Source organism: Pan paniscus, chromosome 3 (genome assembly GCF_029289425.2).
Source record: "Pan paniscus chromosome 3, NHGRI_mPanPan1-v2.0_pri, whole genome shotgun sequence".
NCBI classification, from domain to species: Eukaryota; Metazoa; Chordata; class Mammalia; order Primates; family Hominidae; genus Pan; species Pan paniscus.
Window position 1 is genome coordinate 112,696,417 of NC_073252.2, and position 24,054 is coordinate 112,720,470.

The 24,054-nt window shown below is 39.1% G+C and overlaps 1 protein-coding gene across 2 annotated transcripts in view; it reads left to right on the top strand.

The window, feature by feature from the left end:
- Nucleotides 1-6,105: 6,105 nt before the first annotated feature.
- The window catches only part of UGT8 (UDP glycosyltransferase 8), an 85,781-nt gene continuing 67,832 nt past the window's right edge, over nt 6,106-24,054 (top strand). The window contains exon 1 of one of the 2 annotated variants that reach the window (XM_008955427.5): nt 6,106-6,663. The gene's annotated coding sequence lies outside the window, so the exon portion shown is untranslated. Of the gene's footprint in view, nt 6,664-6,973; nt 7,476-24,054 lie in introns of those variants that run through there. The other variant, XM_055111776.3, reaches the window with a different exon arrangement.

Consider the following 24,054-nt stretch of genomic DNA (forward strand, 5'->3'; position numbering starts at 1 on the left):
ATGGCTCCATGGGCATGCAAAGTGGGAAAAGCATACCTTGAGTCAGTATAGATGTTTACTGATTTTCCTTTTGCCAAGAGCAACGCTCTAGTGAGAGCTATTAGCTCAGCAATTTGGGCTAAAGTTCCGACTGGCAGAGGGTGGGCTTCAGATACTGAATTCAGTGTTACCACTGCATATCCAGCCCATCTGACACCTTCAGATATGAAGCTGCTCCCATCAGTAAAGTATTCGACATCTGGGTCTTTTAAGGGCTGGTCCTTTATGTCTTTTCGGCTTGAGAAAACGTCATCCAGTATTTCCACACAACAGTCATACCCAGGGCCACACAACATGGGCTTTCCATGCTCTACCCATTCTATTGGCAGCAGTGTGGCTGGATTTAGAGTATTCACAATCTCCAAAGTTATGTAGGGGTTTTCACACAAAAGCCCTTGATATCTTAACACCCTAGGGTTATTAAGCCAGCGATGCCCACTCTGCTCCATCAGGGTGATGACCGTGTGGGGAACCCGAATTATCAACCTTTGTCCCAATTTGAGCTTGTTAGCATCTTCTGCTAACAGGACAGTGGCTGCCAATGCCTTGAAACACGGTGGCCATCCCATAGCCACCAAGTCTAGCCCTTTGGACTAATATGCCATGGGCCAATACCATGACCCTAGTATTTGTACCAAGACTCCTGTAGCTATTCCTTAACTTTCATGAACATACAGGTAAAAAGGCTTTTTCATGTCTGGCAGTCCTAATGCTGGGGCCTGGATCAAAGCCTTCTTGATTTCTTTGAAGGCCATGTCCTGCTCTTTTCCCCATAGGAGGGGTTCCTTTTCCCCCTTTTTGTGGTTTCATATAATGGCTTAGCCATGAGCAAGAAATTTAGGGTCCAAATGCGGAAGAACCCTGCTGCCTCTAGGAACTTTCTTATCTGGCGCTGGGTGGTTGGAGTAGGAAACGCACAAACAGCCTGCTATCATTCACCACCGAGCCATATTTTCCCTTGGCTTATACAGAAGCCTAAATACTGGACACTTTTAAAGCAGATTTGAGCCTTTTTTTTCCTGACACTTTATATCCTGCCTTCCACAGCAGGTGCAGAAGGTTTTGGGTTTTTCCCGGGTGCAGTAGCCCTTGGCCAGTGGCTTTCTTATACCATGGTCCTGACCATTTTCCTTATTCTCTTGACATTCATCCTTTCAGTGTCCTTTCCTTTTGCACCATTCACATTAATCTTTTTCTAGCCTTGGCCAGCTCTTAAATCCCTGTCCAGACTGGCCTCTTTCACGACTGCACCCACGCCTCCTTGCAAAGTCAGCTTCCCTTCCCGTGAGGGCTGCTGCTAGTAAATCTGCCTTTCCTTAAGCTTCCAATTAGCTTCCTTCTTTGCCTCCTGATCTCGGTTAATGTACACCTTCATAGCCACTTTAGTAAGCTGAGTAGCACTCACGCCTGTGGAGCTTCTAACTTCTGCAATTTATGCCTGATATTTCCCTGGGCCTGCCTTACAAATGCCATATTTACTATGTACTGTTTTTCAGCAGCGTCAGGGTCAAATGGCATATGAAGCCGGTGAGCCTCGCAGAGCCTCTCGTAAAATTCACCGGGACTTTCATCTGGCTTCTGGTGGACCTCTGAGACCTTTCTGATATTGGTGGCCTTTTTCCCTCCAGCCTTTATTCCATTTAGGAGTGCCTCTCAATACCGCTGCAAACTTTGTAGCCCTTGAGCCTGGTTAGGGTCCCAGCCTGGGACAGCCTCTATCAGGAGTGCTTGTTGTGCATACTGCCTGATATCTCCTGTGCCTGCAGGCGCATTGTTCTCCAGCCACTGGAGAGCAGCTTGTATAACTCTTTGGTGCTCTTCCATATCAAATAATGACAGAAGAAGTTGTTTGCAATCAACCCAGGTAGGATTGTGCATTAGGAAAATGGGCTGCATTAAATCTATAAGAGCCTGAGGCTTTTCTGTATAGGAGGGAGTATGTTGTCTCCAATTTCAGAGATCAGTAGTAGAGAAGGGCTGATAAATGAAGAGCCATTCTCCCCCTTGGACTTCATTCTGTGCATTCAAATAAATTTGTCCCCATGTTTATTGGAGGGGCATCTGCATTGCTTGGGCATGACCTGACCTAAGATAGCCAACCTCATCCCCCTGGAATTCCTCCCTGGCTTTTCAGGTAAGGGCTCTGACTTCCGTCGGCGTGGTGTTGCCTGAGGGATGCTTTCTTCTGAGTCTGAGCCTCCAGAGGCAGCCGGGGAAGCCTCCTGTCTAAGCCTTGCCAAGGATGGATAAATTGGTGCATAGGGGGTAGAGTTTCTAACTCTTCAGATGGGGCCTGTAGGACAGGTTTTTTCTGCTTTTCCTGCGACTCTTTTTCTTTTTCTGATGACTTGCAGTCTCTATGGTTCCTGGTTTTGTCCAGGCCATTAGAGTCTTACAGTAGGTCTCAAAGCAGGTCTGCAGCCACTTAGGGCGGGTCTGAATTACACTTAGCTGGGAGTCTGTATACGGGAACTGATCTGGGTGCCTGGGCTATTCTCCAAGCCCAGTGACCACCTGAAACACTTGGCCAATTATCTCCTTGTGTATTGTCCCCTCGGCCAGCCACCCTACATTAAAAGACAGCCGGTTTATCTCACAAAAGGTTCTCAGTTTCTGTGGAGTTAGCTTAACCATTTAATCACCATTTAAACCTTTTTTAAAAGTTTTTCAGCATGCACTCCAGTGGAGTAGGCTTTGATGCTTTTCCTCCCATTTCTTCCCTCACGGCATGCTTTCACTGTCACTTTCACTCTTGGATCCACCAGACCAGGTCCTATTATGGGAGGTTCAGATGCTGCTTAGCCAGGAGAGTGCCTTCATTCCTGTTACAGCTAGCTGCAGCCACGGTGGATGCTGCTTAGCCAGGAGAGTACCTTAATTCCTGTTACAGCTAGCTGCAGCCATACAGCTGGTCCTATGGACTGTATGCAGTGTTCTAGGTCTGGTTTTTCCCACACTCGCCTCAGAGCACCCAGTGCACGCTAAGAGATCTGTGCCTCCCCATGTCACGCCCCGCATTGGTCTCTCCTGAGACTGTCTCTTTCACACACCTCCCCCATCCCTGAAACTGTTTTCCTTTCTGACCGACTTTCGAGCCCCACCTGCATCTGGTGTCGGTTAGGGCGTGAGTTTTGTCTGAATCAATGAGCCTCTCCCATTGTCCCAACCCCCTCGGGTCAGATCAGTCATCATGCCCTGGGAGGTGATCAGGCTCCCCTTCCATCCTTATGGGACGGGTCTTGCCTTAGGGCCCAAACTTTACCGTGGTTCAGATGGCTGTGCGCTGCTCCCGTGACCGTCCTGCAACCCCTTCCACTGGTTCCATTTGTGCTGTCAGGGGAAGGCCCCAGAACGCAGGAGGGCAGTTCTCCTTCTGGGCTGAAACTCTCCTGGTGGTGCCAAGGACCCCAGATCTCCCATGTCCTGGGGCTGTAGCCCACAGGCAAAGGAGACAGAAAATGTTCCCTCTCCAATCCCGGATGAGCCCCCAGAAATGTTACAAGACAATCAAAGACTGGAGAGACTGAAAAAGGTTCAGGAGAGTCTATTAAGGTGATCACCGGCCCAGCCGGACATATGTCCAGAAAGTATGAGCCCCAAACTAAGGGCTTTTCCTACTTTTAAACATCTTAAGGCAGGAACTACGTGAGGTGGGAAGCAAGTTACCAGAAGCGAGAAACAAAGGCAGTTAATCAAGCATTACAACATTTCTTACATCTTGAGAAAAACATGTCTTGCAACCTAAACTTATTGGTCTTGTGACACTGCAGCTGTGCAGGAGCTTGCTGGCCTGTAATAAACTTGAGGAATTTGGAGTTGGGGAGTATAGATAAGGTCCACTGTCCACAGAGACAGGACAGGCTGTTAACATTCTCCTTTAACTTGAGTGTAAGGGGGCAGGGATCACACTTTGCAGAAACTTTAAGAGGATTTTAAAATTTCTATTACTACTACTATTAAGTTACACTTGATTTCATTAATTTCTTCTTCAAATTCTAGGGAGTCTGATCCCAGAGTTAATGGTGAATGATTACAAAACTTATATAATATCTCACATATGGTTGTTTATATTTTCCAATAAAGTTATATGGGGTGAATAATTATAACAAGTATTTCTGAAAAAAATAACAATTGAGAATACTGATATATATGGTCCACAGAAATAATGAGGGAATTTTAATACCATACTCCACATTGGCTGAAACTTTCTCACTGCAGGCTATGCTGTCCCATTCAACATTCTATAAACTAAAGATGATAGGGAGAATCTTGTTTAATCTGAATGGGAGCTTGAAGGATACATTAAATATGGAAAATATGCATCCTTCCTTAAAGAGAAGTAGCAAATGTTTTCATTATTCATTTATTCAACCACTTAGCCAATAATGTTAACAATTAAAGGTGGGAGCATTAAAAAAAGGAAAAGTGGAGTGGGGCGGTGAAGTGAACCTCACTGATTTCTTGCTTTTATCATTTCAAACTCCAAAAGTGTATTTCAACTATTCATATGATGATTGAATAAACTTGTTTTACATTATGGAACACCCTTACTGTGTAGAGCTGTGAAAAATTCAATAATCAGTATTTAATGTGGACAAAAATAGATCAGAGAAACAATAAACATGGACATATCTACACATAATATATACTCCTTTTCTATCCAAAAATCTGACAAAAACCTTATACAATGGTCAGTTTACACCATTTTAAGGACAAGGATGTGGTGAAACAATTTTAAACATTTTTATATAATAAAAGAAAAAAGTTGTTTTAATTGCTAATGATCAAGTTTTTACCAAGAATTTACATATGCATCATCAAACAGTAGCTTGAAACCGAAGCTTGACCTTTGAGAAATAAAGCTTTTAAAGTAAATGTCTAAATTCTCTTTTCTTTATTATGTTACATTTCATTTACTTTAGGTTTCCTAGTGCAATTTAAATAAGAAATAAATAGAGAGTATGGTAATCAGGTACAAAGGCTGTGAAAATATTCCCTGCATTTTGCACAGGAATATGTTCAAATTCCTAATCTGCAAAGAAGAAAAGTGCATTTTCTTTTTTGAAATGGCATTTGAAGATCTCTCCATCCATGAACATTCTTGAGCATATGGATTTTATAATAACAGCAGTGTATATTAGTTTTTTAATTTATCATTAACTGATAACATATACAGTAAAATATAATTTCCGTTTTCTTATCTAAGGGCAGAAAATCCCAACCTATTTCTGAATCTCGCTTTGGAACAAGGACAGAATGACCTGACATGGCATTTTTGATTTCCAACGTTTAAACGCATAACGTTTGTGTGCTATGGCAGCATCTTAGCTTCTGGAATTTATGCTCGACAGAAAACATAAACAATAAACAATTCAGTTCACGTTATATAGATATATCTCATTTATATATGAGATATATATATATAAAATATCTTACGCACACGCACACTTAGACTTTCTCGGTTTTCATGAAACTCACAATCTACCTCAGGCGCTCAAAGACACTCGGCCTCTCAGGTCTGAGGCGCCACAGAGAGGCTTCCTTGGGCACAGTTGCTTGCTGGTCAAGACGCCAACTTGGCAAGGTTATGCTGCTGGCAAAGGCAGATTCGTCAGAATAAAGTCGCCACAGGCTCAACCAGGCAAAGCATGAATGGCCCTTTCAGCAGGAGCCTGAGAGGAGGGATGTTATTCAGCCCAACAACCCTATTTACTTTTTTTCAGGATCCCCAAACTCGCGTTTTTTAAGGCTTTCCGCTACAAGAGAGCCAGAATTGAAGCCTGGGTTGGCGGCAGTACCTGCTCACCTAAGCATCCCTCTTTTAATTTTCCTAACTCCTCCACCCACTTGCCCAAGTATAACTTTTGAATGGATTCAGCAGAAGTGAGGCAGGAAAGGTAGGAAGATGAGAAAAGGCGCGATATCAACACGCAGAACTCACTGAGCCGCCTTGATGACAAAAGGCGGGCACAGGGACTACGTGGGTGGTGGCAGAAAGGGCGCGGGACACGCCTCGCAAAGAGGGAAGAGTGGGCGGGGCCACGTGCCGGTGTCAGAGTTCGCAACTCGAGCGCCCAGAGGGCTCGCGAAAAGTCCCAGCCTGCAAGCCAACCGCGCTCAGCAGACGACTGGCCGGATCCCAGCGCGCTGCCCCTTGCCCAGCCTGCGAGCGCGTGGTACGAAGGCGCGTCTGCATCCATGCCCCAGCCGGGGGAGCTGGAGGCGCTCGCAGTCAGAGGCGAGTGATGCTAGGCTGAGCGCGTGGCGGCCCGTGTCGTGCCCCGCTGAGCCAAGTGCGGAAGGGCAGCGGCGCGCTCCAGCTCTGCTCGCCGCGCGCAGGGCGGGGCGCGGCTGGGGGGCGGGGGGCCTGGCCGCCTGCTGGGAGCTGCGGACGAGCAGGCGCGCTGCGGACCCGAGGGAGGACACGGTTAAAGCATTGCTATCAACTGTGAACGCAGAGAGCCCTCCTTAGCCAACACGCTAACTCCGAAGCCTCCCTTACGCCCCCGAACCACCGAAGGCGGCGACACCTGATTCAGCGCACAAACACAGGTCCCTTCTGTCCCGGATACAATTACGCGGCAGACACACACTCAAACTCGCGCGGGGCAGCCAAGAGACGAGGTGAGCGGAGGGACCACGCCGTTCCAGAGGGCGGAAGGGGGGGCGGTCTGGGTGGAGGAGAGGGGCGTTGTTTGCTCCCTGAGGTGAGTGCCGGGCGAATGGCTGCTGTCCAGGGGCCGGGGGGTGGGAATTAGAAAGCACAGACAGGGTTGGGCTGAGGAAGTTAGAAGTGGTTAGTGGGGGTTGGCGGGGTAGGGAGAAAGGCTAGGGGTTGAGGGGGTGTGAAGGAGATCTTTTTAGGCTGGCCCCTCATAGCGCCCGCAATCCTGTTTCTCCCATATGGCATCCGTTCGAGGGTTCTCTCGCGTTTGTGCGCTCAAGGCAGAGGGAGGGTATAACGGGGAGGCGATTCGGCCGAGGACCTTGTACTTGACCCCTGAAGGGATGGGCACCGCGGAGCCCAGAGGCCAGAGCCAGCTGCCAGGGCAGGGATGGAGGTGGGGGACCAGGAGGAGCTTCGGGACCTCTTCAACTCCCCTTTACTCCTTCTTCCCCCTAAGGTGGAATAAGAGCGGGATGTGTTGGGGGTGGGGAATGTCTTGGGGCTGTACAAGCTCGCTGAGACTTTTCGGGGCCCGCCGTTTCCGCGTGCCCGCGCGACTCTCGACAATGGACAGTGTACAGTGGTGGCAGGGTTTCACGGGTCCCCGCGCCGATTTGGGAATGGTACGGGGTGCCCTTGCATTGGAGAAGCCTGTGCGGGCCCCCGGGATTAGAGAAGAGGTGAGCGCCTGCGGGCGGGGAGAGAAGGACGCGCTGCTGGCAAAAAGAAGGGCGCCTTCCATGGACTGGAGGAGCGGCGAGGGAGCCTGGTATGTGTGTTTTGGATTTGAAGGAGGCAAACCGCATCGGAGAGTGCAAGTAGATGCAGTGCGTCGGGGCAAAAGGACAATCTGAGGAGGTGGGCGGGGTACCCAATCCCTGTATACAAGCTCTCTGGTTTAATTGAGGGTTTATAAAATTGAGTACGGTAAACCTGCCATTGTGCAGCACTTCCTTAGGAAAGGAATAGCCTCTGTACCTGTACCGCGAGTTCCCATCACCTTTCAGCATCTAGGCGGGGAGAGGAGAGAAGGTAGAGAACTTCTGAGAGAGTTCTGAGAACTAACGCGAATGGCTGGATTGCGCTAACTAGGCGTTCTCAGCAGGAAAATGTCGCCAAGGGAAGGAGTGGGTGGCGGTATCAAACCAGGCGTGCTCTGGAGAATCACCTTTATTATGAGCCAGTGTTAGCAGTGACGATAGAGTCTTTTATTTCTGGGGGTCCTATTGGTAAAAATTAGAAAAAAACCACACTACTCCAAATACTCCAAAAATCTTCAGTCCCCTCAGGCTGTCACCTTGTACTACCAGTTTTTCAGTATCAATGACGTGAATGTTAGGGAGTTTGGCTAGATGCCAAATTGTTATCATTTCTGATAATTTCATGTTCAAAAACGTCTATATTCACTCAGAATTGGCGTGCTTCTGACATATCCCCAGAAAAAAATCACCACCATTTGAAGGAAGGATAGAAAGTGCCCTTTTTTCTTTTCTTTTTTAAAAACTTTTATTTTAGGTTTTGGGGTACATGTGAAGGGTTGTTACATAGGTAAACACATGTCACAGGGGTTTGTTTTACATATTATTTCATCACTCAGTTATTAAGCCCAGTACCCAATGGTTATCTTTAACCAATATTTTAATAGTGTTAAGAGTAACCATACTTTGTCCCCAGGAGATTTTAAAATTAGAGTCATGCATCTTAATATTATATGGTAAAGGAGACCAGAACTTTGTGTTACTTGAATTAAATCTTAGCCAGCTTAGTTTTGTCATACAGAAACTGTCTCTTGGTGGTTTGAGGTTTTGCTTTAGGAATGTGTCTGTGTTCAGCAACTATTCTAGATAATGCCAGAGAAAAACACTCTAGTATTGTATGATTTGCCTGCCACCTACAAGGTTAAGTTGACATCTAGTGTTGTGTGACTTAGTATTATACAAGTCTTTAAAAACTACAATAAAGCATAGTGCCCCGATATTTAGTAAAGGCTTGATACCCTATTAGGAGGTTGGGCATAACTGAACAGAAACTATACTTCTGACTTTTTCCAGGTAATACTACTATACAGATTCACACTCTTTTTAAATCTAAGATTTCCAGAGGACTATGCTTGTTGTATTTAAGCTTGGTACGCATCTTAGAATAAATAAACCAATGCAGTAAATAAAGATGCTTATGACAATTTTTTTGGATAAAAACTGCTTTTCGTTTAAAGATTTTGACAGTTTACATTTCCCAGTAATTTAAATTAAAACATTTTATTGCACCTTATGAACAACTATCAGCTTCATTACCATTTAAATATTGCTAAAAATCCCATCTTCAATCCTCAAATCCTTTTTAAAATCATGCACCTGTTTATCAAATAATATGAATTTGTTGCTTTTTAATTCATACTAGGATTTTCCAACGTACACCTGGGAATTTCTAAGATATCGTTGGAGAGTGAGAACTTTTGATTATTTATGCAAGATATAGTATCTCATTTATTTGACATCATCTGCATTGGTACTTATTTACATAAGCACATTTTCTAGGTAGCTGACTCTTCACACCGTTTATTACTGAAACTTAAAGAAAAGCCATTATAACCCACAAGCAATTTCTAAATCTTACTGTCTTCCTTGTTCCCTTGGAGAATATTGGATATAAGTTATTCTTTCTTGTTGGGTTGTCTTTATGAATTCATAAAGAATTGAATAGTGCTATTCGCTGAGGTGTATAGAGCTGTTTTTGTTTATAGTAAATGGTCTCAGCCTGCTGGGTTGAAATACTAGAATGGAGACAGAAGTACCATTCTTCTTTTTATGTTTTTTTTTTTTTTCTGGGTCCTCTTTCTGTTATCGGCTATCACTTTCTGCTGCTGTCAGACTGTGAGTGGGCCCTGCTGCTATATTATCTGGTGTCTTTTTTTCCATTAAATGATGTGGGCTATTGCCTGAGTGTAAATCCTGTAGACTTTGTGACAGACACTTTCTGTTTACGTGCTTTATTTGTGGTTTGGACTGTGAGCTGAAATGTTTAGGTTTCCAGAAGGGTGACCTCTATATAAAAGGTTTTAATGTACCTTTTATAGAAAAAATTTGTGTATGAGATCTTTAGGAGGGTGTCTTAATTTCAGACAATTCAGTCTTCTGGAATATCTTGGTGTTTCTGAGAAACTGAAGCAGCCTTTAAAAAAAAGTTTACTTTCTTATGATAGGCCCAGATCGTCTTTGTTTAGGAATATGTATACTAGAATATTTTACATATTACTTTCTGCCATTGAAACTTACTAACTATAATGTAGTGTAGTTAATATTTTTCTACCCCGGAAGTCCAGAATAAGAAGTATGATTTGAGAATCCTGCTAACCATACTTGAGGCTACATGAATTATTTAAATATTATTTTGCAAATCTACTTATGGAGGAGGTACGTAATCAAATACATATGATTAAAATGGTTTAATTTGGTCTTGAAAACAGTGGTAATCATATCTCCTTAATCTGAAGCATTTCACAAACATTCATTCTTTTATTCAACAAATATTTGTTAAAAGCATACTGTGTGCCAAGCACTGTGCTCTGGGGATGTGCATACAATTAAGGCCTTGGGAGGGCTCTAGGTTTAAAAGGGGGAGACAAGGAGGAAACAGGCTATTTTCAATATCTACAGTATAGTGCTGGCTGTTCTGTAAGTGCCGTGATAGAGATACACACACAGTACCCTGAGCAGAAATTTGGAAGTGGTCAATTCTGTGTGGGGACAGGAGATTCGAGGGTTTCTTAGAGGGTGACATAAAAGATGAATCACTGGAGGCAGGAGCAAGATCATGGAGGGCTGTTTGCCATCCTCAGGAGTATGGACTATTTTCAGTTTAAGGTTGTTTTAAACAGAGGAGCTATGTAATGAGAAAACAGCTCTTACAGCAAGCAATCTAGAAGGATGGATCTGAGGAATGTGAGATTTGGATGGTAGTTTAGAAGATATTGGGGTGGCTTTAGTAAGAGAGGTTGAGGTCCTTGTACCAAAGTGTTGGCAGTGGGATGAAAAAAAGGGGTTTGGTTACAACGATATTCAGGTGGTAGAACCTCTAAGATTAGGTGACCAATTTGGTTGGAGGATTGGGAGTGGGTGGTATAGGAGGATGGGATAGGAACTTAAAAGGAGATCCAGATTTGAGAGCAAGAGTGATAGAGTTCAGTTTTAGACATGTAGAACTTGAAGTGCTTATAGAAAATCGAACTGGAGATGTGTGTCCAGTGAATCATTGTATGTGAGTTCTGAGCACAGAGGTCCTGGGCTAGATAGGCAGGTAGATAAATGGTAGGTAGATAAATGGATAGACACACAGAAACATTTAGGAGTTTTCAGTGTATAGGTAATTATAAACCGTGAAAGTTGATAGGTTTTCCAGGGCAAGTACCAAAAGTCAATAGGGAAACAGAGGCCTGGGGAGATCCTAAAATTTAAGAGTTGGGTAGAGAAATAGGAAGCAATAAAGAAAAACGAGAAGGTACAGAACAAGAGAGGCAAGAGGAGAATTAGGAGGGTGTAACTTTTAAAAGCAGCTGAAAACTGAGAAAATTTCAGAAAGTGAGAAGGTCAGGTACTGAAATGAGGGGGTATTAGACAGTCTCGGTTCCCACCCCCTCTCGAGCCCCGAAAAGCTCTGTGACCTTGAGCTCACAATTTAGTTTCATTTCCTCATTTAGCAAATGGGGGGAGAAGCACCTACTTTGTAGGGCTACTGTGAGGATCAGATGAGATAAAATCTATCAAGCACAATGCCTGGGAGGTTACTCGTTTGTGTTTAACAAATGCTACCTGTTTTATGGAAACCAGGACTTGGATTTGTGATTAGAAGCTCCGTAGTCATTTTTGCTTTCACAAGTACTCGCTCTCAGAATTCACAGAGAGTGATTGAAAATATATTTTTAAGATGAAAATTTGATCATACTTTTAACTTTTTTGGTTAGAAGCCAGTAGAATAGCAGCCAGTGAAAGTTTTGAAGGGAGCAGAGGGAGCCAACTGAACAAAAGTCCTTGAAGAGAGAGTGGAAGTTGCCTCAAGAGCGTTGCAGAGATGTTGGGTTTCTCAGGACAATCCATGCTTCCACCAGTCAGGAGAGTCTGGTGGCATATGCATTGTGTTTAAAAAGCACCTGGTAATTAAACCTACAGGTTTCTAATGTCTTGTTTAAAGTACTCTTAGTATTTTAAGTGTGTTCTAGTTCCTTAGATAATCTATAAGGACATTGATTATACATTTTAGTATTAGCTGAAAACAAACTCAGAAAACAATACAGATGATTTCAAAATTTAACAAAATGTAATTTAATATTTGATGATTCCAAAGGCACCTCTATACCTCATTAGGGTCTTAAAAATCAACATGTGAAAAATAATTATTAGCCTGTGTAATAGGGGAAGGACTGATTTGTAGAGGTTTGTTTGCTTTTTTTTTTTTCCAATTAAGACTACTATGGTAATATTTAAATATACCTACTTTTTTCCTAGGATTTTCTGTTTGGATGAAGTGATGCTTTATATTAGAGATTAATAAACATTTTAAATTAGATTTCTATTTTAATATGTATGTAAGTTTTTTACTCTGCAATTACTGCATAATTTGAGAAAATGTTTACATCTATGCAGTGGTTTGGAAATCAACCAACAATTGCACATAGTACATATTGTTTACTATTTGGTTATAAGGCATATAATAAATATTTGTTGTCCCAATACATGTTTGTTGAATAAAACAAAATTAGATATTCCATATTTTTAAGATGAAATGAATTTTATATCTGTAGTTTTAATATTTAATCATATTATTTACCTGAAAATCGCTAGCCATACTTTTCTTTTTCAGCACCTCTCTATTTTGCAGTTGTGTTTCAGTGCTTTCTTTTTTCCCACTGTGCTTAGTCCTTCACGATTTATGGTCCTGTTATTTGTAAAGCATAGTAATCTAAGCAGGTGATTTTCAGTTTAGGATTTCTTCTAGTTCCATGTTGTATATTCACCAACTCAGTTTTAGACTATATATTGTCATGCTCAGCACTCCCTTACAGAGATAACAGATGCCAAGTTGAAATTGACTTATACAGAATGCCACACTTAGGTAAGTGTTTAGGAGTGCATAGCCAAAATAAAAATGGTACCTTTGGTTTATGAATGGCAGGGCATCTAGGACAGTGTAGGTCAGTTCGTATTCTCTGGATGGACATTTATGTAAATATTAAAACATTTAGATTAGATGGAAAGATGTATAGTAGGAACATTTCAGAGATACTGTTTCCTTGTAGCATTGTACTATTTATCTGAATTGTTAATTTGGAATAATCACTATATTGATTTTATTTTGAAGGTATAATTTATTTCCATTGACTTGATATAAATAACAGAAATGCATCTGCAAGGAGTCCAGTTCATTAAAGAAATTTACATTCGTATCTGATTTGGTAAATATGTGCTTGATTTGGGAATATTATATCACAAAATATTTGTGAAATCATTTTGTACTTTTTAATTGTTTTGAAGAAATTTAATACTCAAAATATTTCAAGACACCAAATCATGACTTTTTAGTTATTACATTAAGCTATAACTTGCTTTAATAAGTAAAAACTGTGGGGCTAATTTTCTTCCAAGTGAAACATTAAGTTTAAATAATGTGCACATGAATTTACAAAGAATCAAGTGTGCAAATATGCTATATGTTCTGTAATAGGTTCTTGAAAAGCTGTATATAAACTCAGCTTTTATAAGTTGAGTCATATTTATAGAATTTAAGAAAATAGGGCAAACATTTAACACTTCTTAAATATTAAGTGATGGGCATACAGATGTTTGTTATGTTAATCTTTATATTTTTCTGTATGTTAGAAATAGTTTACAGAAAAAAATTGTGGTTAGTGACATTAAAGCACATTATATATTAAATATACTCAGGGACTTTGAAATTTAAAGCAATATCAACATACAATTTACCATAGGAAAAAAATCCTATTCTGATTTTATTAATACCTGTTTTGCAAATTCAGAATTTTTAATGGGTTTAATTAAGCAGATACACACACAATAACAACAACAACAACAAACTTGGACACACTTCTGTAACACATCTTGAATATAGTCTCATCTGTTGGAATTTTTTAAACTTCTACACTTAAGTCTTAATCTGATTCTCCCTCATCCTCATAATATTCATTATTCAGAGGAGAGGCATCAACAGGAAGAATTCAATTTTACTTAAATAAAAATTTTTTACTAGCAACGGAATGAGTGATTCAGTGGTGGTGTCTTCCTGCTTTGAGAGAGCTGTTCTAAGACTAGTCAGTTAGTCTTAGGCCTAAGACTAGGCAGTTAGTCTAGGGGCTCCACAGCAGGCCCTTCCTCTGGGTTCTCTTTATGAAGAAGGCCCTTGTGTTTTACATAGGTTTTGCATTTGTGCTGCTGTCCCTATTGAGTTGTTCTCACCAAGCCAATCTGGGGAGCAGCTCTTAGGGGAAAACTAGTCAAACAGGTTTGCCTGTCTATTCAAAAGGAGGGAAGAACGGTGAAATGTATGGATAAAGGCCAAGAGTAAAACTGTTTTAAGTAATATTCATGCTAATCACTGACTGTTGGTTTTGAAAATACTTTGTAGACATTTGTGAGAATGTATCTTAATGGAGATAAAGTAAGAGAGAAACTGGAAGGGGAAGTAGTTTAGAAGCAGGGGATAAGGACAAGATGGGGAGAAGGAAGGGAAAAACAATGGAGGCAAAAAAAAAGCTCAAGAAGAAAAGAATAGTGTTTCAGTGTCATATCTGGGCTTTATGTAAACTGGGTGTGTTATAGCAGGAAACCATGGTATTGATCTGAGAATGAATTTAATGAAAACAAACAAAAAACCCCCCACATGCCTGTGATCCTCAATGTCCAAAATAGGGAACGTCTTGCCAGGGCAGGGCTGAAGTTTACTAGGAATATTGGTGGGAAAATGTTATAGTTAACCATCTCTGATACTAATCTTATATTAGAGATAATACTTGGTTTCCCCTAGTAAAGTGTTAGAGTCATACAGCTTTATTGTAGTTTGCAAATCTATTACACATATATTTCTACTGTTTAGTTCTCATTCTGCGCCTGAAGCATAGCCCTATAGGTAGTAGCATTTTACAGCTCATAACTTGGTAGAGTCCCAAGTAACCTTTTGAAGTCAAAATGACAATCCAGTCTGGGGAATTTGATGTTAAAACTAAAGCTTCTCGCCTAGAACAAGTTTTTGAACTATAGCTCACCACCTGCCTCATGTTCTGGGAATGCTGAACCTTGATCCCACTGAAACTACCTTTAAGTAGTCTTTCTGTAGTCCTCAGTAGTCTCCTCCTTTGCTCCATGCTTCTTCCCTGCTCCTTGAGAGTTCCTTCTCCTTTCTCATCTGTAATGGTAACTCCCCATCTGATCTTTGGTTGTGCCTCTTCTTCCTTCCTGGCATTTTTATTAACATCTTTTGTCCCAGCACCTCTCCTCTTCTCTATTCTCACTCCTTTGGTGTAGTTATTCATGCCCATAGACTGGATTTTTATTTATATATAGATGATTCAAAAATCTGTATTTCTGATTGTGATTTCTTCTATACTCTCAAGAGCTTAGAGTTCCCAGCTCAACTTCCTAACTCAGATCTGACATCCCCATTTGCCTCAGTCTTCGAAGACAGATTTTGGTGTTGTGGAATTCACTCTTTTTTATCCTTTATATCTAATCTATTCCTAATTTGATCACTATGTCCTTCATGAAGACCTTCTTCCCTTGCCTGAGTCTTTCCATTCACCTCCTGATGTCTTGGTGTAGTCCCACATCACTTCTTCACCAGTGGTACTAAATGACTCATTTTCACCATTACCTGGGCCTTCAATCACCTCCTACTGCCCATAACCATCAGTCACTTGTCCTTACTGACCCACTTGCCTTCTTTGAGTGTGATTTGACTATGCGTTTATTTTCACAGGGGGATCCAAAATTTTTAGCATGGCTTTCGAGGCTGTCTATTGTCTAGCTGCTTTCTGATCAGACTTATTTATTTTCTCATATTGCTCAATAGGATTCTATTCTGTTTACCCACTGGGGCATTCATTTCAGGATATCCCCCTGCTTGAGATGTCCTGCCTTTTTTTTCTTCTGCACTTCCAAATTCTCACCCAAGGTTTTGACACTCAAGTCCCACCTCAGACTGTGGCTTCCCAGTCTCTGTCACTTTTCTGTGACTTTGATTTGTACATATATTGATGTTAGCAATTAGGTTTCATTCTCCCTCTAAGGAGAGTATGAACTCTTAGAGGGTGGAGTCTCTTGTCTCCTCATACACCTTGGACAAACACTATTGATCAGAGAGAAGATATTCAAACATGATTGAATGGTATCTTTAGTTTGTCATGAGGCAATAAGGGTAAGTTTCCTAATTTTCTATACGTATTTTGATTTTTTCCTGTTGTTTTTTCCAGAACTGCATCATTCAAACTTGAAACATTCCCCAATTTTTTTTTTAACAAGGTGTTCTATATAGGAACAACATATCTTATAGGGATTGCTACATTATTTAGTCACAATGGAAAAAAGGTTTGATATATAGAAAGATTATATAATAGTTACATGGAACTCTACTATAAAATTATAATGGTTTAGTGGGTTTTCTTTTTTAAATTTACCTGGGGCTTCTATAGATGGATGTGCATTCACAACTAATTCTAGGTAATGCTAATAAAAGAAAATAATCGCGGTGATAATTAACTGTATTTAGTTTTTATTTTGTATTTACATTTCAATGTAAGTATGCCTAATGTCATGAAACCATAGTTGGAGAAAATAATGATTATATGCATGAGGAAGATAACTTAGGAAGCATTCTAATTGTCCAACTCCCCACTTCCCCATAGACCTTTTATAGCAATTAAATCAAAGCACCAGCCCAGGAATAATTCTTTTTTCCATTCTTTGTCCCTATTTCCTCCTTTGATAATTGCTGAATTCTTCTGGTCAGAATATCTCCCTTTCCATCTCCCTCTGAGCAGAGCAATAGGAATAGGAATATATTTTAAGCCAGGTGAAGTGGTGCAGGTCTGAGGTCCGGCTACTCTGGTGGCTGAGATGGGAGGATTGCTTGAGGTCAGGAGTTGAGGCTTAGGCTGTAGTGTGCTGTGGAGATCGTGCCTATGAATAGCCATTGCACTCCAGCCTGGGCAACATAGTGAGACCTTGTCTCTTAAAAAAAGAATATATTTTAAGAAAATTCCTCAGCTAAAGTAAAAAGAAAAGAGAGATAAGCTAGGTAAGATTATTAATCAGAAGTAATGCTTGTCTGTTTAATTTGCCAGTTTTAAATAATTCTTGAAGGCATTTGAGAGGTCATTATATTCTTTTAATCAGTTAGACTTTATCTGAATATATGCTTTGGAATATACTTTTTCTTCAAACTTCTAAACTATGTGCAATATACAGAAACAAGGTCCTCTGGCTGTCCTGCTTTCTGCTTGCTTTTTTTCTCTCCCTTCCGCTTTTCTGGAAATAATTTTTCTGCCTCTTGTAGGGAATTCAGAGGAGGGATCCTAGTGATTGGCTTTACAAATTTGTGTGGGGGAGGGATTGGATAGAGTAGAGATGGGATAGGCATCTGCCCATCAGTAGGATTTGGTTGTTTGTCCAGCCTCTATATGGGCTTTAAATGCTTTATACTTTCTGACCATTATTTTTGCCAGCAAAAATGATGTAGCTTATTTTAATACTACTTAAATGCAGTCCTGTCCCTATTCTACCCCTACTACTCCATCCAAAGGGAGACTGAAGGGGAGACATTTTGAACCAGACATGTTGATTTCCTGGTGGCCTGTACAGTGAGTATTTTGTAACATTTAGAATTAATTCAGTCATTCATTTAATAAGTAACCTAATATATGCTAGAAATCTTCTGTCTTAGAGCCAAAATGTATTGTAATTTTTTCATAGTCTAAGTATCTAAGGCTTTACAGTATAAAAGTTTAATAAAGTCGTGACCAAGGCTTTACAAAGACTGCTATTTTGATTCATGTATCACAGAATTCAATAAAAAGTTAAACTATTATCTGACATATGGCAGTGACAACTTTGGAGGGTGTTTATATGGTACAAATAGAAGATGCTGGATTAGGACCTAGGAAACCTGAATGCTGGTTCCGACTCTGCCAGCAAATAACTGAACTAGCTGTGTAATGCAAAGACAACCACCCCATAGAGACTTTGCCCCTTTCTCTACAAATGAGGGGTTTGAAATCACCTATCTTTAGTTTTTAAATTGTGACTCATTTATTTAATGAAAATATATGGTTTTTAAAATTTTGATATCATTTTGGCACAAATATATTGTGTCAATGTTTAAATATATTTATCTTATTTTCACAAGACAATGGCAATGATATACAAAATACTTTCTCTGGACTTGCCTCATTGTGGTGAATATCGGTTATAATCATAGATACTTAGAAGACACAAAATTATACATTCTTACCTGTTAGTAAAGGAACATCAAAGAAATTCATTGTTTTTCTGCAGAAACTGTCAAAATTTTTCCACTTCTGGGGATTAAGATAACTGCTGTTTTTTATCTAATACTCAACCTATCTAATACAACCTTGTCCTAGTGATGATGGTAGAATTTTATAAAATAGGGAAGTTTGTTATTTGTTCACCTGTGAAGACCTTCAAGGAATTGAATAGGAAAATACCTAGAGTTTTGTTTCTTGTTCTGATTTGCTTGTTTATATTTGGCCAGTTTTGTCCTGAAAATATGTTTGAGACATTACATGAAAATTTATTTTGTGACTTTTAATATAAATGTTAAAAATACATTTAAACTAGTGATAGTAAAGAAAGAATATCTTAATTAGTGGGGGAAATAATCCCATGATCTTTTGTGATTCTACAACATTACTGTAGCCTTAAGAATCTCTAGTAATGTTGTATTGAAAAGCTGTTTCTCCTACATGTGAATATGTTTCATTGCAGGAGAAGATGAAAATTTGATCTGGATATTCTCCAGATTCACTTGCTGTATTCTACTAACTAAAATCCCAATAAAAGAGAATTATGAAGAGTCCTAACAAAACATTTTAAAATGTCAATCATTGTTTTTGTATTTTTTAAAAATAAAATGTATACATGTTAGACTGTAAAGCCTTAGATAATCTCAGTTGTATGATTTTTGAAACTTTTCTCACTTGTGTAAAGATGGGATCAGAATCAAAACAATTAATTTCCATATTGTTTGCTGAATGTTTATCACATGCTGCAGATGCGTGGAGATAACTGTACCAGGCTAGTCTTGGGGAATTGCAGAAATAGGAACCCACATCTTATTCTGTAGGATAACATAGCCATTTATATACATATATATATACACACACACACACACACACACAGATATTAGATATATAATATCTATATTATATATTAGATACCTATATATAATAAGATAGCCGTATATATCCATATATATATATACACACACATAGATGTTAGAAGACACAAAACTTTACATTCTTACCTGTATAATCATAGATACTTGGAAGACATATATTGTAGATACTTGGAAGACATAGATTCTTACCTGTATAATCATAGATACTTGGAAGACACATATTTACATATATATAAATATGTATACATATATATTTTTAAAATGAGGTATGTGATCAAGACGAAAGTTTTAATACCACTGTTTTCTTTATTAAAAAGGAAAATTGCATTTTTTAAAAATTACAAACTTTTATCCTTATTGTCTAAATTTGGTTTCTGGAACAGAAGCATCAGTGTTACCTGGTGACTTGTTAGAAATGGAAATTCTTGGGCTCATCCCAGATCTGTAAAATCAGAAACAATGAGGGCAGGCCCCACAGTGTGTGTTTGAACAAGACCTCCAGGTGATTGTGATGCCTGCTGAAGTTTGAGACCCACTTATCTATGATACCAGATATCTCATCAATTCACTTTTCTCGCATAATGAAAAAATTCTGATCATCTTAAGGACAAAAGAAAAATTTAGTTTAGATTTTAAAATGCTTTCCAGGTTAGTTTTATAACCTAAACTCATATCTTATTTTACTTACTAATTGGTTATTGAGGCATCAACAAATATTCTTAGTTCAGATAAACCCGCACATTTCTCAGTTTATTAAAAAAAACAGGGTTGAATTAGTTGTTTATTTTGGTATACTTTGCTATGACATTGTACAAGTGTAGCCTAGATGTTCTTAATTTTTAATCACAGGGAATAAAGGGGAGGAGGGTTTAAAAAAGCCAAAAACCCTTAGTCCTAGGCCTCATCCCCAGAAATTCTGATTTGATTGAACTACGTTGTAGATGGCAGGTTTTCAGGCATCTCTATTTTTCCAAAGCTTCCCAGGTGATTATTATGTGCAGTTGGACTATAGCCATATGTTCAAAGATTGGCCCATCTACCACGTATAGGTCCATTAAAAAAATTGCACATTAGATCTATTAGGTTCTTTTATTATTTTAAGCAAATTGTCCTTTCATCTATGTTTAATTTAAAAATATTTTCTTTTCCAGTAGGTTATTGGTATTGTTGATTTGCTTAACCATGTTATTGATCATTTTATTACTCTTTATTCAGCCTCCTGGTTTTGCTGTAAGTCCTTGCTTATTCAAAATGCACTCCAAGCACCAGTAGTCCCATATTACTAGAGAGCTTGTTTCATAAATAAGTATGATGGGGCCCTACCCTACGTCTACTGAACCACAATTTACATTTTAATAGTGTCCCTATAAAATGTGTCTTCACATTAATGATCCTCTATAACTTAAAATTTAAAATCAAGGTAAATTCTTTTTCTTTTCATTTTGTTTCTTCAAATTCATTGGTTTGATCTTAACCGCTTTTTATGAACCAAAGATATCAGTCTCATTAAACCTATTCTTAAACCCTTTTTTTCCCAGTAAGTTTTAGAATAGTAAGGGATATTTTAAATTATCAAATTTCATAGCCCCACCTGACAGGTGAAGAAAATTAGGGACATAAATTAAATGACTTGGCCTAAATTACAAAGGGTACTGATTTGGGGATCCATAGATGCATGCTGCAATCATTTTATTTTTCTTTTCGTTATATGTCACTTAAAATGATATCTTTGTAATTTAAACTACTTGAACTGTGAGCTAACTGAAAAGATAGTCTTAGATTACCAAGTACCATACATGTCCAAAAAACCTCAACATTTTATATATACATTAACAATTATTTTAATTATCTGTCTAAATTGCTCTTGATAATGCTTTTCTAACATACTACTTCAAATTAGTTTAGAATTTAATTAATTAAGTAATAATGGGGAAGTTGACTATTAAACAACATGGAAATGAAAGGAACTACTATATGTGTTTACTACTTATTAAGTACTAAAAATAGTCATGTGCTTCTGAGAGACTGCTGGTACTTTGTATACAGAAATTTAAACAGAAAGTTGTTTGGAATTGTTTATTCTGAGTTCCTGGGAATCTGGGGCTATGTGCATTTTATTTTTCTAAATTCCCAAGATAATTGAGCTTTAATTCAGGTCTCGATAGTTGGATCCACATTACCTTCATTGTATTACCTGTATTTCTCTTATGCACATAAGTAACGAGTGCTAGATCCCTGTCAGTTCGGTGGGAGAATTGCATAAATATCCCCAGCTGCTTACTAAATATGCAGATTCTTGGGTTTCTCCCTAGACTCCATAACAGCTTCTTTGCTGAGGTGACTTTGGAACCTGTATTTTTAGTAAGTACTTGAGGTGATTCTTCTGGATGCCAGAATTTGAAAACAACTTCATTAGGTGATTATATCTTTGTGTTTTAAATAGTTAAATTTAATCACCATCATCAGGCATTAATTGGATACATACTGTGTACAAGGTACTGAGTGCGGTCTGTTGATATTCGTATTATCTTATTTTTATTTTCTCACTATATTTTTGTTTTTATCTTACCTTCCTGCTTAATGTTGTCAGAGAAACTCCCCAGGTGGGCCTAAGCCAGCTATCACTGATAAGCGAATAGGGCTGAGTTTCTCATTACAGCTTCACCACCTGTACTGTAGATGTCTGAAAAGAGATAACTGCAGATACTTGTGTTGAAGAAGTGGTAAGTGCAACTAGCTTGGAATGGTACAACAGCAACAACAACTTTCTTTATAACCTCTCCTTCAAGAAGAGGTTCTTTTGTATTTCTCTTGGCACTTATGAATGTTCCAGGTGCAAAACTGAATTTTTTGAGTGGTATTCCTAATGGTCTCTTCCTTTCATATTTCATGTGTGTAAAGAAAGGTCTGCCTCTGTAATACTCGTAGAGATTTCTATTAATCTTATTTTTCATAAGATGACATACTAGTTTAAGGAATGGAATAGTAACACAATATTTTTCTTTATGCTCTTTTAAATGAGTTTGTTATCAGGCAAAGCAATATTTTAAAAGCAAAAGTGATTGTGTTGGAAATTTTGACCAAAAACTTCTGACAGGGAACTTTGGATTAATTTATTTCATTAAGTTTGTGAAATGGAACCAAATTCCTTCTTCCTTTGCATTCAGCATTTTTCAGTTTTATTTCTGCAGTTAAGCTGTGGGCTTCTATACAAATAAATATAATTTTTCTGATGGAATGAAAAACATTAATTTAGTAATGTGGAGGATTTTGAAAATCTAGAGTTACTTATATTTATTAACTGCTGACAGCCAAACTGAGTTCTCTCTGTGTAAGGTTTTCACTCAGATTGTACTCTTAAAGGTGCCAGACTTTTTTTTTTTGGGGGGGGGGCAGGTGGAAGTTTTAACCAACAACAGGTGGCCTCAATTTTCTGAATTATTTCTTCTCCTACCTCAAATCAGTATGTTCCCATTCTAGTGATTTTAGGGGATTCTTTGCTTTTAGTAGTTTACTTGCTAATAGCCACCATAAATAACTTAAGATTACCAAGAATTGCCTACAGATGAAAGATACATGTTTAAAACGAGAGCTATTTAACAACCAAGTAGATATAAAGCTTAGTTTTTCCCAGTTTGTCCACAGTTAACAATTTTTTTTAAGCTTTCTTTTTTTTCTCTCTTCACATGGTGGGATATGAGTACATTAATTTACTAGATACTAGATCTTTGTCAAGTTTTTATACTCTCAGTCTTATTATCTGTAAAGTGGGAGCCACTTTCTTGCCTTCATGTGATCTCAATATGAAATGAGATAATGTTTAGAAAGCTGGTAATGCAGGGGGAAGGCATGTAGCAATTAAAAACAGCTGCTGTTTATTGATACTTGTATGTTAAGTCAAAGCAATAGGGTGACCAGCTCGTCCCCGTGTGCCCAAGACTTTCCTAGTTTTAGCACTGAAAATCCCACATCCTGGGAAACTTCCCCCCTCCCACCCCAGTTCTAGGCAAACCAGGATCCTGAGTCCCCCTAGGGCTTCAGTGACTTAGAAAAGGTAGCTTAGTTGCTTCACACACAATAATTTGGGCATAAGCAGGCAGGGCTGGTGTTATGGTTTCACAATCTCAGGACCCAAGTGTCTTTGTTGTTACACCTTTTCTGGTTTATAATTCTGTCTGTATGGTCTAGGATGTTAATCATTACCATGTCTCATTCCAGCTGGCAGGAAGGTGAAAAGTGAAACTCCAAGGGCATACATTAGAAATTACACATAGCAATTCTGCTTCCGTTTCACTCTCATTAAGTAGAACTTATTTATGTGACTAAAACAAGCTATTAGAGAGGTAGAGAAAAATTGTCTTTCGTCTTTTTGGCTATATGCCAAACTGAAGTAGTGGGTGATACCATTGCTGGAAGAAAGAACAAAGGCCACAGCTGTCTCTCATGTGCCTATGCCTGGCATCTAAGTTCTAGTTTCCTTTCATAATTCTTGTTATTACTGAAGGTAATGGCAATTATCTTGGTCATTTGTAACACTACTGTGAATGTGTAAAATGAAAGACCCCAGATTCAAGGAAAAGCTGTAATGAAATCAGTACTTTTACTTGCTACTTTCTTCTTCCACCTGTAGTACACATTAGCCCAGAAATTTTCTCTGTAGTTGAGTTGTGTAAATAACTTCAGTGCCTCAGGCAAAAGCTTTTGATTCAGAATTTTGTTCAAAAGTAAGACAATTCATATAATTAGAAGGTTCGTTTATTTAAAATTAAAGAAAAAAGTGGGGCTGGTAGTGTAGATGCATGTGATTCATCTATATGTCCTGGTTCAAAATAATAATTGCAGTCATTTACTCAGTAAATAAATGTTGAGTGCTTACTACATAGTTAGGCAATGAGAATAAAGCAATTACCAAGTTTAACTGAAATCCC